Raw genomic sequence first — 13,867 nt, forward strand, 5'->3', positions numbered from 1 at the left:
TTCAAAGTAGCTTCTGGAATGTGGTGAATTGCTGCAGTCTGTTGCTGTCATTTTAAACTGATTGCTGTCTTTCCCCAGCAAACTCTCTTCTTTGGAGGAATAATCTATGTATATATTAAACAGAACAACAAAAGTTATAATAGATGGCAGGGTCGGTACTTTTCACATATCTGTAATTTTTCAGATTAACACCCGCACGATTACCCAACCTTAATCCTATACCTAATCCTAACACTAACCCTAACACTAACCCTAAACCCTAACCGTAACACTAATCCTAACCCTAACCGTAACCGTAACCCTAAACCCTAACCATAAAACCTAACCCTGACCCTAAAACCCTAACCCTAACACCCTAGTGAAAATCGTGGTATATTTACAAAACATTGACGAACATGAGTTATATTTTACTGAATGATTGTGTACTTGCACGTGTATGCGTTTGAGAGAGCGAGAGAGGAAGAGGTAGAGAGAGGAAGAGGTAGAGAGAGGAAGAGGTAGAGAGAGGAAGAGGTAGAGAGAGGAAGAGGAAGAGAGAGGAAGAGGGAGAGAGAGGAAGAGGAAGAGAGAGGAAGAGGGAGAGAAAGGAATAGAGATAGTTAAATGTTTTCTTATGACGGCTTCTCTTCACTGCCTATTAATTACTTCATTAGAAATCTATGGATGCACATAAGCACATAATAGAGAAAATGAAACAAATATGGACGACTTGCTCCGAAATACCACCGAGTGGGGAACACTTCTCAAAAATAACCTACAGTTGTTTCCTTCAAAATTTCTACATACTTGAAACGTACATACATCAAGGTATATGTGTAGAAAATTTCACGAAAAAATATTCATTTTCCTGGAAGTTAAGAGGAATTTAAGTGGAATTTCCGAAAATTGTCCCCCACCCCCTCCCAAAATACTTTCACCGAAAATTTTTGTATATTCGGAATCTACATAATAAATAATATTTGCATAGAAAATTTCATAGAAAAATATTCATTTTTATGAAAGTCATGACCTTCCAAAGTACAACTCTGTAGTTATGCCACATTGGCGAATATGAGTTATATTTTTGTGAATGATTGTGTTTACTTGCATGTATATGCGTTTGAGAGAGCGAGAGAGGAAGAGGGGGAGAAATGAATAGAGAACGAGAGCAATGTGTATGTTGTTGTCACAGATCACGTATGTGTGGTTGTGTGTGTTTTTACGTAACAATGTTATGAAAAATAAGTAAAGAATACTGAGAGGAAAATTTAATCTATGACGTTGTATGTATCACTTTCTCTCACTCTCTCTCTCTCTCTCTCTCTCTCTCTCCCTCTTTTACTCTTACTCTCTATATTATATGTTGAGCGCGTGTGTAAGAACGCCGTCCCAGGTAGAAGGGAAGAAAAATAAAAGTTGCTAGAAACAACAGCCAAATATCCCTTAAATCACACAAAGTAAACGGAATTTTAAAAATCTAATTACTGCACTGGAAAGTTCACATCGAGAAAATTTCATTGATGTAAAAAATTTTACGAAAAATTGGAAAATGTGGATTTCTATACACTTTTAAAAAGGCTTCACACAGACACACAACTTCAGCTTTATATATATATATATATATATATATATATATATATATATATAATTTTTTATATTTTATTCTGAATAAACACGTGTACCGAGATGCAATTCGAAAAACCCGCCTTTTACATAGATATATAAGTGTGAACAATTCTATGTACTATGCTCGATACATTTGGTGATCGTCTGATATGCTGAATTTGTTGTTCATGTTTATGTATCTTGATTATGCTTGTACTGACGATTAAAAAGTGCATTTTGCGCGCTAATTATGAAATCATATGATCTGTGGCTGAATCTGTTTTTAAAAGGCTCGCTTCGAAAGTTGCATTCCCTCGCGTTCGGTAAAAATGTGTTTATTATGGTAGTTTTTACTTTAAAAGTCCCTCGTAGCGTGAAGAATTTATGTATAGTAATGTCCTAAATATAAATAAATATATTTAAAGGGAATATTTAATAATTTTTTTCCCTTATGAATTTTTTCACGCTAACTAGTTGATAAACTCTTATAAAGATTTTATCCTATTTTTAAATTATATATATATATATATATATATATATATATATATATGAAAGAAGGTTTGAAAATGCACTTACTTTTTAAAAATATTTATTTACTTAACCGGTTTCACTTTTTTAGAAAAAGTTTATTAAAAGTCTTTGAGAATAATAAAAAATGTTAAAAAACAGTCTGAGTATTAAAATGCATATATACATTCTTTGATGATAATATATATTTAAAGTATAAAGCTTTGTATGAACTTTGTAGTGTTACATACTGATTGTCACACATTCTCTGATATTAAGGATATATATATATATATATACATATACATATACATACATATACACACACACAGACGCAGACCCTTCCACATAAACACACGCGCACGCATATATACATACATACACACACATTCACACATGTATGCACAGATACACACACATATACATGCACACATGCACACACATACATGCACATACATACAGACATACAAACATACATACAAACATATATACATACATACAAACATACATACATACATACATACACACAAAGATACATACATACATACACACAAACATACATACATACATACATACATACATACATACATACATGCATACATACATACATACATACATACATACATACATACATACATACATACATACAAAAAGACTATGCACGGGTATGTTGCCCGGAGGCTTGAAGAAGACAATAGAATTAAAGTGCAACCTCTCTTGGACACAAGACCTGTACATCACTTTGCACTTTGAAAGCTATGCGTTTGCAATCCAGGTTCAGGAGATTGCCACAAAGTACCAGGTGAACAAGAGAGACAGTGATGCTCTTATAATCCTAAGGTGCAACCACATGTGTAGGCTATGTCATGTTTCTGTGGAACACATCACGCATGTGATTAGCAGCTGTCCTAAAATGTCGTCACGGTACTACCTTCCTATGCAGCACGATGTTGTTGCTAAAACAATTTACAATGCCATCCGCAAAAAAGACTATCTTGAAATAAACTTAACAGATCCTTCTGTCATGGAATACGTTCATAAACACCAGTTCAAGGAATACTGGTGGAATATTCCCATCAAAACTTCTGTTAAAAGTAAACATAACAGGCCTGATATTGTTGTTTGGGACAGAGGGGCAAAGGTATGTACCATCATAGAGGTCAGCTGCCCTGCAGATTTAAATATCTCTTTGAAAATCAAAGAAAAAGAAGATATCTATGGACAACTGCTTTGAAACCTCCAGCTTCTATATCCAGACTATGAATTCATATTCATACCGATAATAATTGGAGCACTAGGTTTGGTTAGTAAATGCTTAAAGGAGAATCTGGATAAACTGGGATTTTCAGAAAGAGAAATCGACCGGTTAATTCATACATTACAAATGCAATCTGTGAATTGAACAGTAAAAATATGCAAGACTTTTCTCAAGTTCCAAATGTGAATTTGTCTGTGTTAACTACCTCCCAAAAATGGAGCCTGGTATCTTTGTTGGAGACCGGCTCCCTCCTCAGTGAATGATTTATATTTAAAAAATAAAATAGACACACAGGCATGAGGCATAAACAGGCACTTATGCATTGAAGCGAAGTTGTGCCAAGGGAAATAACTTCTGTAATTTTGCTCATGATTTTCCTTGATTTTGCTAGAACTTTACCTATCATATAAAACTCAATTATCAATTCTGCTCTCCAATTACCTCGCTTGCGTCGTAAGAAATTAGCAAGGGAGGCAACTCTAAAATTTAAAATAGAATTTGTATAAGTTGATAATTGTGTCTGATCATCGAACAGTAAGGGTTAAACTCTATTATCAAAATAGCACAACAACCATGATCAACCCTGTATGTACACTGCGTGTTAAATTATTAACGACGTAGCATATTTTTTTCATTTCTCTTAGAAAAAGAAAATTACTCATTGGAATTCAACGAACCTTTCACAGAATGACGGCATCAGTCATATGCGAGTGTTGTGTAAAAAAAAACGTGATATTCCGTAAAACAGCGCGGCCATTTACTAAATTTACTAAATTTACTAAATTTACGCAAACTTTCACTGTTACAAATTATTAGCGATGTGCAATTAAACTCATGTAAACAAGAAAATACCAATTTAATTGTTTGATGTACATACCGAAACGAACACATACAGTCATTAACATGAAAGAAATAAACAAATAACCAGCGTTCAAAAATGATTGGTGAACCGGTTAGTAAGGGATATACGAGCCTTTGTTTGAAATAAGTTGGAAAAAGCGATGGTCCATGGAACGTGCTAGTTTCTGGATCTTTTCTGGTGTTAAACGAGATACATCTACTATTACGTTCCACAATTCGTCCTTCCTCCTAAATTGGCGTCCATTCTCGTAAACTCGTCGCTTTAGAATACCTCACAAGTTTCTTATTGGGTTTAAGTCGAGGTAACAGGTAGGCCCCTTCATCTTCTAAAATCCACAGAAGCCTAATTGTTGCAGATACTCTGTAGTTTTCTTCGCTGAGTGTGAGGGCGCATTATCTTGCATGAATATTATGGTTGTCTTGAAGGTGATCCTTTACCTTTTTAACTATGGTTCAAGGTGTTCCCTCAGAAAGGCTATGTAAGCATCTGCGGTCATTTTAACACCGTCTGGCACTTTCCAAGGACCAACCATAATGCCTCCAATAATGCTAGCCCAAATAATGATGTCTCCTTCCCCTTGTTGATGACGATCTCGTCCATTTACAACCCATCCCTTGCTCCGACCATCAGGTCTAACAAGGTTAGCACGAGTTTCGTCCGTAAACAAGACTTTTGAAAAGTGGACCTTCATGTTATCTTCTGCTCATTTCAGACGATTTTGTGTATTTTGTATAAAGGAGACCTTTTAACCAATATCACTGGTTTACTGACCTTTTTCAAAAGATAACATCGGGTAGTTCTGGGCATATCTGTTTCGCCAATTCACTTGAAAAGTTCTCCATTTGTAAGAACCAGATTCTTTACAGCTTCAAGCTTAATTTATGACAAAGAACGTTGAGGAACATCTCTCGGCTGACCATTGTCGGCTCTCTTACGTATCTTCGTAAGAGCTGTAACAAATGTTTTCACAGTTTGGTGATTGTTATATGGACTGTTAGATATGTAATTCGTCTGACGTTCCGTGTGTGATGTGGTTCGTCTGAGTTCATTGTTTCATTGTTGTTGTCTTGTGGGACTGTCGTAGTAAAAAGTCATTGATATATATATGGCGGACATGACTTTTGTTTATTCATAACGAACATTGGGTGAGTGCGTTCTTTGTATGTAATTGAACAATAAATGTAATAATTAAATTGTATAACTCGTTATGTTATCTCTGCGAGTCAGTCCGAGGGAAACATAACAGAGTTTATTGGCGTCGTCGATAGGATCGATAGGATCGATAGGACCGATAGGACCGATAGGATACATGCTTACTTTACCGTAAAATTATTCATCGTAATAACAATGGCTGAAAAACAGACAGTAGAACTTATTAAATTGTTTAGGGAACAAATGGACAAGCAAATGCAACAACATCAGAGAGATATGGACGCTCTGTTAAAACTGTTTGGTGCTCGACAAGTTGAAGGCGATTCTAGTGGCTATTTTTCAGCTGCTTCAACAACAGTGTCGATTCCACCATTTACTGCATTTGATTCAGCGACAGAACTATGGCCTGATTACTGGTCAAGATTCCGTACGTTTGTGGCTGCTAATGCTGTACCTGAAAAACGCATGGCACAAGTGTTCCTGACCAATCAGACTGCTACTGTTTACAAACAACTTGCTAATCTGGCTACCCAACAAAATCCGCCTAAAGATATCAACAACTTGATAATGGACGAAATCGTTGACTTCATGAAGGAACAGTTCGACCCTAAACTTTTCATTGTGAGAGAGCGTTTCAAGTTTTGGAGTGATATGCAGCGGAAGCCAGGCGAAACTCTCCAGGAGCTGGCAGCACGTATACGCCAGGATGCAGCTACCTGTGATTTTCCAGCGATCACCAACCCACAGGATGAAGCTCTGAGACAGAGATTCATATGTTCGGTTAACAATGAAGCGGTTCTGAAGGCGCTTTTTAAGATAAAAGACTCAGAACTAGATTTTGCCCGTGCTGTCCAGGTTGCCATTGAGACTGAAGACGCAGCAAAGGTTGCAAAAGAAACTGTATACGGTTCCAAAACCAAGCAGGTGTACAAGGTCCAGCAGAACAGGAATAAGAGTCCTCAAAAGAAACATCAGCAGTCTTATTCCACAAACCAGGAGAAATGCTACCGATGTGGAAAGGCCCACAAAGCAACAGACTGTCCTTTCAGGGAAACCAAATGTCATTTTTGTGATAAAAAGGGTCATTTGCAAGCGGTGTGTAGGAAAAAACAACATCAGCAACGCAATGGTCATTCACAAACTCCCGTGAAATAATCACAAAAGCTGAGCTAGTCAAGGCGATCCTAGGTGAAGTTTCCCGAGACACTCACAGTTTAATTGTGCCAGTAACAATCCAGAACAGACTGTTCACAATGGAATTGGACACTGCTACTACAGGCAATTTTGTTTCCTTGTCAGTCTGGAAACAACTTGGAAGACCAAAGCTGCAAGATGTCAAGCATCGCTATGAATCTGCCAGCAAGCACAACCTGCCTGTTCTAGGAACTTTCATGGGCCAAACCAAGGATCCAACAACTGGTAAGCAGGATCTTATACCTTACATAGTCACCAAGATCTCTGATCTTAATTTGCTGGGTCGGAATGCTATCCAGACTCTGGGAATTTCCGTAGACACTGCTCTAGGTTTGAAAAGCATAGACAGCCAAGCTAAGAGGGAAGGTGCAGAGGGGATGTATCCAAAGACCTCAAGCGAGCCCTATGTTTCCCTGCAGCAAGATTGTAACAACATGTGTGATGAATTTCCAGATCTTTTCAAGCAAGAATTGGGATGTCTCAAGAACTTTGAACTGGAAGTGAAGTTCAAATCGGACGCAACATCTTCCAATCATTTTAGATATTTCCATTGTTGATTTACCTTTTGCAAGTTCAGAAGTAATACCAGATTTCTATGGAGCAGTTAAGTCACATTTACGACCCATAATTATACTATAATCAGACCACTCGTTAATAATTTGGAGCACTGAAAGATCGTGGAAATCATGCAAATGACAGCGGTTTGTTTACACTTGCACAAAACCTCACGTTTTTTTTACACGCCATGCACATATAAATGTTGCCGTCGTTCTGTGGAAATTTCGTTGAATTCCAAGGAGTAGATTTTAAATAAAAAAAATTTTAATGTATGTCGTTAACAATTTGAAACGCATTGTATATGTGCGTGCGTGTGTCAGTCCGTCCGCCCGCGCATATGTATGTGTGCGTGTGTGTATGTATTATGTATGTACGTATGTATGTATGTATGTATGTATGTATGTATGTATGTGTGTGTGTGTATGTATGTATGTATGTTTGTGTGTGTGTATGTATGTATGTATGTATGCATGTTTGTACGTATATATGTATTATATATGTATGTATGTATGTATGTATGCGTGTATGTATATATGTATGTATGCGTGTATGTATGTATGTACTATGTATGCGTGTATGTATGTATGTATGAATGTATGTGTGTATGTATGTATGTATGTATGTGTGTGTGTATGTATGTATGTATGTATGTATGTATGTACGTGTGTATGCATGTGTGTATGCATGTATGTATGCGTGTATGTATGCATGTGTGCGTCACTGCCACCGATACCTCTATTTCATCATCATCATCATCATAATCTTTATTCTCGTTACATTTTTTTCTATAGATTTTAAATAACCACTTTCTTTTTTTTCCTTTTCGTTTCTCTCTTTGTTGACGTCATCACATCTTTCATGACATTATTGAAGAAACAGATTGTTCCTATTAGCCTTCCAAACTCACCTCCACTAGATCGACGGTGTCGATGCGGTTAATGTTATCACAGAACAAGCTTGCTTAAATAATACGCTCAGTAGGGGTTGAATTTCAAATGTAATAAGTTCATGTAATAAGGATTGGGCGAAGTGCTTGTTTAAGGGTCTGTTGAGTGGAGAGAAGACCAATATGAATAATGGTAAATAGAGAGTGCCTGGGTGGCATTGAATCTAATGCAGTCTTTATTTTACTATGGTATGGATGAGTCATAGCCATGACAGGTCACTGTTCTATTTTCATGTTTATTTTCCTTTTCCAATCCAGCTTTTCTCTTATTTGTTCACTTTCATAGCTGTAATAGTACAGCTATCTCACCTGTAGACATCGAGTAATTACCTTTCACTCAGGAACTTCTTAAATGCTTACGCACACATATGATACAGATATAAACAAACAGATACGCACGCGCGTGTATATTATACTATGACAAAATTGATATGTTATGATACAAAAATTAACAAAATATTTTCTTGGTGTTCTAATTTGAAATCCACCCAAAGCCAAAAGACAAGTTTGCTTTTCGTGCACCAGAGGCTGGCAAAATCAACCTCTATACTTGGGAGATATCATTTCATTTACAGGAGTGAATGCAAATAGACGTGAAGTTCGCGCGCGTATTTCTGTGTGTGTTATTGTAGAACAATGGAATATACAAACAAGTGGTGTACTTCTAATGGTCAACCATTATATGGAAGATTAAGTCGAAGCAGATTTGAAATTTGGAACTTATATCAAAGAAAAAAGTAGATGAACAGAGCATACTCTTTTACTCTTTTACTTGTTTCAGTCATTTGACTGTGGCCATGCTGGAGCACCACCTTTTAGTCGAGCTAATCGACCCCAGGACTTATTCTTTGTAAGCCTAGTACTTATTCTATCTGTCTCTTTAGCCGAACCGTTAAGTTACGGGGACGTAAACACACCAGCATCGATTGTCAAGCAAAGTTGGGGGGGGGGACAAACACAGACACACGAACATATACACACACACATACATACATACATACATATATATATATATATATATATATAAAAAAACAAATAGTAAATGAGTATATGCATATATACGTACAGGTATGTGCATACCGACATCCACCTGTATGTATAGGTGCATATCTGGGTACAGGACATTGCAAACAAACGTAGACGAGAACACACGAGCCACATAGAGAACATTCTACTTCATCAGCTACCCACGTTTTAACACCGGCGTTTCGACGAGCGGGCTTCTTTCAGTCTCCGTCTACCAAATCCACTCACAAGGCTTTGGTCGGCCCAAGGCTATAGGAGAAGACACTTACCCAAGGTGCCACGCAGCGGGACTGAACACGGAACCATGTGGTTCGTAAGCAAGCTACTTGCCACACAGTCACTCACTCATTTAATTTTTCCCCACACAGTATATGTAAGTTTCTTAAAGTTTCTAGTTGCTGGTAGCCATTTATAGCACTATTTCATCCTTCTTTGGAATCGTCAGCACAGCGTAACTTGAGACAAACAAATTAAGCTAAATTCAACATTTTACAAAGCTATATATTTCTTATAGAGTGAAAATAGTTTACAGTTTAAAAAGCTTTCTTGTTTTCGTTTTAGTTCTTTCTCTGTTTTTTTTTGTTTTGTTTTGTTTTTTTTTGGTGGGGGGACATCCTAGATCCTTAAATAGAAAAACGAAAGAGGAATTTCTTCAGGTATTTACTCGTATCATGTCTGGTTCTGGTTCCAAATCTCAAAAAACATAACTTTTCCTTTTATGTCCCTGTACTTTGACGAGTATATATCATGTATACAGAAATTAATGTAAAAAGTCTACACCAGACTGATAAAAAAAATAACAGCAACAACAATAATCAAAGAATTTATAATTTATTAAACATGATTTTACAAATAATGTTCGTTCTGTGTTTTGTCAAGAGCTAGCACATTGTGTAACGTGGATGAAGTCTGGCGAAATGGTTTACAAGTTCGCTTCGCATCACAGATCCATGGTGCGTGACATCATGGGCAAGTATATTTTATCAATACTCAAGATGCTTACAAGTGCTCAGTCCTCAAACCCTATAGTCTTCCATAAATAGCACTAGGTTAGAATCTTTCGTGTCTTACCAGTAGTATTCACTCCATTTCTTGTACTAAATGAATTAAGACCGCGAGCTGGCAGAATCGTTAGAACACTGGGTAAAATGCCTGGCAGAATTTCGTCCATCCTTACATTCAAATTTCAAATTCGATGTAATCGACTTATCTCTTCCCCGAAATGGTAGTCCCTGTCCCAAAATTTAAAACCGATATTAAAGGAAACCAAGTAGCCATCATTTTAGATGCTTAAGAGACCAGGATGGAGTACATCTTTAGCGACTGGTTGGAGATAAACGCTGCCATTCTTGACATGATAAGAAAGAATTCCTTTGAGAACGTCAATGATAAATTTGGCAAAAGAGTAAATCAAATAAACTGTCGCTTCTTCACATATTTTAGAAATGCAATCTTTGAGACGCCGGAGTGCAAACCTTCAAAACTGGATCTAGAATAAATTGGAAAATAAATAATTGCGTCGCAGATTTCCTTCTCGCTGACAGAGATGAATCAGCATTGGTAATAATGGATAGGGGAAAGGGCTACATTGATTTGGCCCAAAAGGAATACAGAACATCAGGCTGGTCTTCTGAATACTTAAGTCAGTTTGTCCGTCATTGAACCCTTGACCAATTTAGTAGACAACGTTCTCAATGCCGATACATTGGATAAACCTGTAAATTTCCATTTTGCATGTTTTATGTGGCAAATCCAAAGATGCGTCATCCGTGACAAACCTATATTCGCCGTCTTTCAACATACAACTTTCTGTTTTCTAATTTAACAACATTTGGTCAAGTGTTCAAGCCCTCATCAGGTACCATGCACATAAAAAAAAACTCAAAAATGCCATCAACAAGTTGTAAGAATTCAGTGTAAAAAGTACAGCACATTTGCTTTCGTAATGCTACTATCCTACTTTCCACAGATATGCATTCCCAGATTCCTTGTCATTTCAAATCTATAACAAACTTCTTTATCACACATGACTGACAATCTTAAAAATATCGAACCATAGCGAAAATATCGATTAAGTGACATCCTATAATTTAATGAGTGTGAGAGAAAGAGGGATCACCATTTTGTACGTAATAACAAGAAAATAGGAATTCAAGTGACGTTTGTAATAAGCCATAACATATTCATTACTGGAGGTAATGCGTTGACATATAAGGTTAATTGAAGGAAAGGCTTGTAATATTACATGAACATATTCTTTTTTTGAAACACATGTCTCCAAGTAAGTGAGGCGAACGTACGCGCGAGCGGGTGTGTATGCGGGTGGGCCGACTCAATGCTTGTCGAAGACTGGACAGACACTGAGTGGCACGAATTTAGCAAATTTTTCCTTTATATAAGGGATGAACCGGAAGTCCCCGACTTCCACGTCAACTGGAAGCTTCTGGAATGTTCGAGAACTTTCTAGAAGGTCGTTAAATCCCTTTTTCGTTTTGCTTTCCTGCTTGACCACCAAGGTTCACTACAGAACCATATCATGCTTTCTTTCAACTTTGAAACAACTTAAGCATACTTCGCATTATTTCTTCCTGTCCTCCACACCGATCGACTGCATGTCCGTTTCAGTTCTATTCTTTGATACAAGATTATTTTTCCACTGTTACAAATGTAGACCTGTCTGATCTATCCAGGATAGAGGCTCGCTTCCTTGTAATTTCAAGCAAGCGGGGCTATTCTGATAGTATTCAAGATTCTGTTTGTTGCTTGGTCTCTCCTTTTATTTTCTATCTTTTCTACACGTCTCTGCCACTTTAAAGTACTGTCTTTTGTCTTTCGTAACAGATGGATCATCATCCCAAGATAGGGGACGCGTTATCAGATTGGACTTTGATATAAAATCTGCTTCTGAAATAAAGAGTGCCAGAGATCTTGAAGCAATATTGTTTGTGAAGTGCTGATTTGTTTGTTGAAGATGTTGGCGAATATAACAGGAGTCAAATACAATTAGATGGATCCCAAGATCAGGAGCCTAGATCGACATTACCCTTTAGGTTACGAAATACGTGATTCTGTCGGCCTCATAATCATGAGGTAGTGAATTCGTTTCCCTGACCGGACTGTGTTGTATTCTTGAGCAAGACACTTTATTTCACTTCAGTTAACTCAGTTGTAAAAATGAGTTGTGACGTCACTGGTGCCAAGCTGCATTGGCCCCTTTGCCTTTCCCTTGGATAACATTGGTGGCGTGTAGAGGGGAAGGCTGGTAAGCATGGGCGACTGCGGGTCTTCCATAAACAACCTTGCCCGGACTTGTGCCTCGGAGGGGAATTTTCTAGGTGTAATCCCATGGTCATTCGTGACCGAAAGGGGTCCTTTTTTTCTTTTTAGATGATTTAATAATTATATATGTAACATATATGTATTAGATACATAAATAATACAAACTACATTGAAATATAAATCCAAAACCGAAGAAAACACAGACATGAGCGGAGAAAGGAACAAAAGACGAAAAAAAGAAAGAACAAGAAAGAAGAAAAGCAATTCAACACTAAGTGCTTCAGTTGGTCGTACACCACAATGTTCAATGGAACCTACTGAAGCAAACAACACAGGTGACTAGTGATATATAAAACGGTATACCTCTTTTCCTAGCTGGTCTGCATACTAATAAATACAAGCAGTTCCAAGCAGACCAGAGGGAAAGCGGTCCCGCTTGGCAATCAGCAGCCATGGTGTTTTACCATAAAACTTCCTTCTTCTGTCTCTCACTTGTTCACTAGCGCCGTTCTAACGAACATCATTCTGTCTACTCTTTCCTGCTGCTAGAATGACGAAAATATGTCAATTTAAGACCATACACTCTCAATCAAAAAAAAAAAAAAAAATACTGCTCACTTTTACCACGTATGCTTTTCGACTGATTTATTCTACACACACCTACCCGTCGTGGTTAGGAAACGATTATATGTAATGGAGAAATAAATATGTTATCTACAACTTCGACCACAGTCCTTATTCCTTGAAGTCCAAACACAACGACATTCACATTATCTTTCTCTTCTTCAACATCACACCCGTTACAAATGTAACATGCAGTCCACCCAAATGTTGATATTCGTCAACACTTATTTAAACAATTCTAATATCACATTAAGCACTAATCAATTACAAATTACCGTTAAAATTTATTTTAATTTGAAACACATTCATCGTTGACACTGAAAATAATCGATGGCCTCTAAATCAGGCTCAAGACCAGCATTTTTGAGAAGAGGACACAATAAGCACACGTTCCTCTCTCCTCCGTTTTCTCTAGGCTAGAAGCATAAACCCGAAGTGGGCCAGTAGTAGCGATAATAACGGTTCCTGATTTAGACACAATGCCGGCAATTTATAGGATAGGTAATTAGTCAATATCGTAGACTGGTAAATCATTTTATCATCGCCAGATGGCTGAAAGGCAAAGTTGACCATGTTGTGATTTGAACTCAGAAGATAAAGAGCTGGAAGAAATACTGCGAAGTAATTTTTTTTCCGATGGTCGTACGATGCTTTCAAATAATTGATAAGACATTAAAAAATTATTAATAGTTTAATTAATTAATAGCCTATGAAATGTGACATCTCTACAGCGTGTTTTATTTAAGTGTAAGACAAAAGCCCTATAGTTACGCAAATGGACAAAAGCCCCACGGTTCTCAGAAATAGCTTTTTTGACAAAAAAAAACTGCTTATAAATAAATGACCAATAATTTGAGAATAAATAAATTTGACATTG

At 37.1% G+C, this 13,867-nt stretch overlaps 1 long non-coding RNA gene across 1 annotated transcript in view; it reads left to right on the top strand.

The window, feature by feature from the left end:
* The window catches only part of LOC128249587 (uncharacterized), a 71,765-nt gene extending 58,679 nt beyond the window's left edge, over positions 1 to 13,086 (top strand). Inside the window, exon 3 of the long non-coding RNA XR_016244777.1 lies at positions 11,929 to 13,086. This is a non-coding gene — a long non-coding RNA (uncharacterized LOC128249587). The remainder of the gene's footprint in view (positions 1 to 11,928) is intronic.
* Positions 13,087 to 13,867: the final 781 nt, after the last annotated feature.

The sequence above is a fragment of the Octopus bimaculoides genome, chromosome Z (genome assembly GCF_046866305.1).
Source record: "Octopus bimaculoides isolate indiv1 chromosome Z, ASM4686630v1, whole genome shotgun sequence".
NCBI classification, from domain to species: domain Eukaryota; kingdom Metazoa; phylum Mollusca; class Cephalopoda; order Octopoda; family Octopodidae; genus Octopus; species Octopus bimaculoides.